Source organism: Mirounga leonina, unplaced genomic scaffold (genome assembly GCF_011800145.1).
Source record: "Mirounga leonina isolate KUSES-001 unplaced genomic scaffold, KU_Mleo_1.0 Mir_115, whole genome shotgun sequence".
Lineage (NCBI taxonomy): Eukaryota > Metazoa > Chordata > Mammalia > Carnivora > Phocidae > Mirounga > Mirounga leonina.
In genome coordinates, this window is record NW_023270268.1 from 77,506,891 (window position 1) to 77,512,763 (window position 5,873).

The window sequence follows — 5,873 nt, forward strand, 5'->3', positions numbered from 1 at the left end:
CAGCTGGATAGGGATCAAACCATTCTGAACACCTACGAACTCAACAGGAGATCGAAGAAAAGAATAGCAACAACTCTCTGAACAGAAAAGTGACCACTTTCTGGAAGGTAGGACGTGAGGAGAAGTGAATCTGAGGTGATATTCGGGAGGATAGATGGCGGGGGAGGGGGCCTCCATCTGCCCCTTCTGGCAAGTGATAGAGCCGCAGAGCACAAAATCGGAACTTTCAGAAGTCTGCTCCACTGAGGGACGTCGCTCCATTGGCTAAGCAGGGGGTGGAACCCTCGCGGGACAGTGTGGTCTCAGGACCCTCAGGGTCACAGAAAGACCGGGGCAATTCCGCCTCCGGCAAAGACATTTGGGAACCATGACAACAGGCCCCTCCCCCAGAAGATCAGCAAGAACAGCCAGCCAAGACCAAGTTTACCAAGCAATGAGAACGGCAGAACTCCAGCGAGAGGGTAATACTGCACATAGAATTCATGGCTTTTTTACCATGATTCTTTAGTTTTTCACAGTTAATTTTTTTTTTACTTTTTTTTGAATTTTTCTTTTTCCCTTTTTCAACCAACATCTTATCAATCCCTTTTTTAAAAAACATTTTTATTTTTCATTTTTAGAGTCATATTCTATCCCTTCATAGTAGTTACCCTTGTTTTTGGCAAATATAAATAAGTTGTTCTCTCTTTAAAATTTTGAGATACAGTTTCTTCTAACAGATCAAAATATACCCTAAATCTCTAGTGTATGGCTTTGTTCTAGTCTTCTGCCTGATCACATTCTCTCCCTTTTCTTTTCTTTTTTTTTAAATCCTCTTCTTTCTTTTTTCAAACAACTTCTTATCAACTCCTTTTATAAAAGTTTTATAATTTTCATCTTTACAGTCATATTCCATCCCATCATATCAACCCTTATTTTTGTACATATATAAGTTTTTCTTTTTTTAAAATTTTGGGAGGCACTTTCTTCTAACAGACCAAAATACACCCAAAATCTAGTGTGTGGCACTGATTTATGCACCAGCCTGATCATATTTGATCATATTCTGTTTTTTGTTTTGTTTTGTTTTGTTCTGTTTTTGTTTGTTTTTATCTTTTTCTTTTTCTTTTTTCTTTCTTCCCCTTTCTTTTCCCCCAGCTTCAGGTCTTCTATGATTTGTTTAGAATATATTTTCTGGGGACATTGTTACCCTGTTAGCATTTTGTTCTCTCATTCATCTATTCTCCTCTGGACAAAATGACAAGATGGAAAAAATCACCTCAACAAAAAGAACAAGAGGTAGTACCAACTGCCAGGGACCTACTCAATATGGACATTAGTACGATGTCAGATCTAGAGTTCAGAATCATGACTTTAAAGATACTAGCTGGGCTTGAAAAAAGCATGGAGGTTATTAGAGAAACCCTTTCTGGAGAAATAAAAGAACTAAAATCTAACCAAGTAGAAATCAAAAAGGCTATTAATGAGGTGCAATAAAAAATGGGGGCTCTAACTGCTAGGATAAATGAGGCAGAAGAGAGAATCATTGATATAGAAGACCAAATGATGGAAAATAAACAAGCTGAGAAAAAGAGAGATAAACAACTACTGAATCACGAGGACAGAATTCGAGAGATAAGCGATACCATAAGATGAAACAACATTAGAATAATCGGGATCCCAGAAGAAGAAGAAAGAGAGAGAGGGGCAGAAGGTATATTGGAGCAAATTATAGCAGAGAACTTCCCTAATTTGGGGAAGGAAACAGGCATCAAAATCCAGGAGGCACAGAGAACCCCTCTCAAAATCAATAAAAATAGGTCAACACCCCGACACCTAATAGTAAAACTTATGAGTCTCAGAGACAAAGAGAAAATCCTGAAAGCAGCTCGGGAGAAGAGATCTGTAACCTACAATGGTAGAAACATTAGATTGGCAACAGACCTATCCACAGAGACCTGGCAGGCCAGAAAGGACTGGCAGGATATATTCAGAGCACTAAATGAGAAAAATATGCACCCAAGAATACTATATCCAGCCTGGCTTTCATTGAAAATAGAAGGAGAGATAAAAAGCTTCCAGGACAAACAAAAACTAAAGGAACTTGCAAACACGAAACCAGCCCTACAAGAAATATTGAAAGGGGTCCTCTAAGCAAAGAGAGAGCCTAAAAGCAACATAGACCAGAAAGGAACACAGACAATATACAGTAACAGTCACCTTACAGGCAATACAATGGCACTAAATTCCTATCTTTCAATAGTTACCCTGAATGTAAATGGGCTAAATGCCCCAATCAAAAGACACAGGCTAACAGACTGGATTAAAAAACAAGACCCATCGAGGTGCTGTCTGCAAGAGACCCATTTTAGACCCAAAGACACCCCCAGATTGAAAGTGAGGGGGTGGAAAACCATTTACCATGCTAATGGACACCAAAAGAAAGCTGGGGTGGCAATCCTTATACCAGACAAATTAGATTTTAAACCAAAGACTGTAATAAGAGATGAGGAAGGACACTATATCCTACTTAAAGGGTCTATCCAACAAGAAGATCTAACAATTGTAAATATCTATGCCCCTAAAATGGGAGCAGCCAGTTATATAAGGCAATTAATAACAAAAGCAAAGAAACACATTGACAACAATACAATAATAATGGGGGACTTTAACACCCCCCTCACTGAAATGGACAGATCATCTAAGCAAAAGATCAACAAGGAAATAAGACTTTAAATGACACACTGGACCAAATGGACTTCACAGACATATTCAGAACATTCCATCCCAAAGCAACGGAATACACATTCTTCTCTAGTGTCCATGGAACATTCTCCAGAATAGATCACACCCTAGGTCACAAATCAGGTCTCAACCAATACCAAAAGATTGGGATTATTCCCTGCATATTTTCAGACCACAATGCTTTGAAACTAGAACTCAATCACAAGAGGAAAGTCGGAAAGAACTCAAATACATGGGGGCTAAAGAGCATCCTACTAAAGAATGAATGGGTCAACCAGGAAATTAAAGAAGAATTTAAAAAATTCATGGAAACCAATGAAAATGAAAACAAAACTGTTCAAAATCTTTGGGATACAGCAAAGTCAGTCCTAAGAGGAAAGTATATAGTAATACAAGCTTTTCTCAAGAAACAAGAAAGGTCTCAAATCCACAACCTAACCCTACACCTAAAGAAGCTAGAGAAAAAACAGCAAATAGTCTAAACCCAGAAGGAGAAGAGAAATAATAAACATAAGAGCAGAAATCAATGAAATAGAAACCAAAAGAACAGTAGAACAGATCAACGAAACTAGAAGCTTGTTCTTTGAAAGAATTAACAAGATTGATAAACCCCTGGCCAGACTTATCAAAACGAAAAGAGAAATGACCCAAATCAACAAAATCATGAATGAAAGAGGAGAGATCACAACCCACACCAAAGAAATACAAACAATTAAAAGAACATATTATGAGCAACTCTATGCCAGCAAATTAGATAACCTGGAAGAGATGGATGCATTCCTAGAGATGTATCAACTACCAAAACTGAACCAGGATGAAATAGAAAACCTGAACAGACCCATAACCACTAAGGAAATTGAAGCAGTCATCAAAAATCTCCCAACAAACAAAAGCCCAAGGCCAGATGGCTTCCAGGGGAATTCTACCAAACATTTAAAGAAGAATTAATACCTATTCTTCTGAAACTGTTCCAAAAAATAGAAATGGAAGGAAAACTTCCAAACTCGTTTTATGAGGCCAGCATTACTTTGATCCCAAAACCAGACAAAGACCCCATCAAAAAGGAGAATTACAAAGCAATATCCTTGATGAACATGGATGCAAAAATTCTCACCAAAATACTAGCCAATAGGATCCAACAGGACATTAAAAGGATTATTCACCACGACCAAGTGGGATTTATCCCTGGGCTGCAAGGTTGGTTCAACATCCGCAAATCAATCAACATGATACAATACATTAACAAAAGAAAGAACAAGAAACATATGATCCTCTCAATAGATGCAGAAAAAGCATTTGACAAAGTACAGCATCCTTTCTTGATCAAAACTCTTCAGAGTATAGGCATAGAGGGTACATACCTCAATATCATAAAAGCCATCTATGAAAAACCTACAGTGAATATCATTCTCAATGGGGAAAAACTGAGAGCTTTCCCCCTAAGGTCAGGAACACGGCAGGGATGTCCACTATCACCACTGCTTTTCAACATAGTATTAGAAGTCCTAGCCACAGCAATCAGACAACAAAAAGAAATAAAAGGCATCCAAATCAGGAAAGAAGTCAAACTCTCACTGTTTGCAGATGATATGATACTTTATGTGGAAAACCCAAAAGACTCCACCCCAAAACTGCTAGAACTCATACAGGAATTCAGTAAAGTGGCAGGATATAAAATCAATGCACAGAAATCAGTGGCATTCCTATATACCAACAAGACAGAAGAAAGAGAACTTAAGGAGTCGATCTCAGAATTGCACCCAAAACCATAAGGTACCTAAGAATAAATCTAACCAAAGAGGCAAAGAATCTGTACTCAGAAAACTATAAAATACTCATGAAAGAAATTGAGGAAGACACAAAGAAATGGAAAAACGTTCCATGCTCATGGATTGGAAGAACAAATATTGTGAAGATGTCAATGCTACCTAGAGCAATCTACACATTCAATGCAATTCCTATCAAAATACCATCCACTTTTTTCAAGGAAATGGAACAAATAATCCTAAAATTTGTATGGAACCAGAAAAGACCCCGAATAGCCAGAGGAATGTTGAAAAAGAACAGCAAAGCTGGTGGCATCACAATTCTGGACTTCCAGCTCTATTACAAAGCTGTCATCATCAAGACAGTAAGGTAGTGGCACAAAAACAGACACATAGATCAATGGAACAGAATAGAGAGCCCAGAAATGGACCCTCAACTCTATGGTCAACTAATCTTCGACAAGCAGGAAAGAATGTCCAATGGCAAAAAGACAGTCTCTTCAACAAATGGTGTTGGCAAATTGGACAGTCACATGCAGAAGAATGAAACTGGACCATTTCCTTACACCACACACAAAAATAGACTCCAAATGGTTGAAAGACCTAAATGTGAGACAGGAGTCCATCAAAATCTTAAAGGAGAACACAGGCAGCAACCTCTTTGACCTCAGCCACAGCAACTTCTTCCTAGAAACATTGCCAAAGGCAAGGGAAGCAAGGGCAAAAATGAACTATTGGGACTTCATCAAGATAAAAAGCTTTTGCACAGCAAAAGAAACAGTCAACAAAACCAAAAGACAACCGACAGAATGGGAGAAGATATTTGCAAATGACATATCAGATAAAGGGCTAGTATGCAAAATCTATAAAGAACTTATCAAACTCAACACCCAAAGAACAAAGAATCCAATCAAGAAATGGGCAGAAGATATGAACAGACATTTTTCCAAAGAAGACATCCAAATGGCCAACAGACACATGAAAAAGTGCTCAACATCACTCGGCATCAGGGAAATCCAAATCAAAACCTCAATGAGATACCACCTCACACCAGTCAGAATGGCTAAAATTAACAAGTCAGGAAACGACAGATGTTGGTGGGGATGCGGAGAAAGGGGAACCCTCCTACACTGTTGGTGGGAATGCAAGCTGGTGCAACCACTCTGGAAAACAGTATGGAGGTTCCTCAAAAAGTTGAAAATAGAGCTACCATATGATCCAGCAATTGCACTACTGGGTATTTACCCCAAAGATACAAAAGTAGGGATCCGAAGGGGTACATGCACCCCGATGTTTATAGCAGCAATGTCCACAATAGCCAAACTATGGAAAGAGCCAAGATGTCCATCGACAGATGAATGGATAAAGAAGATGTAGTATACA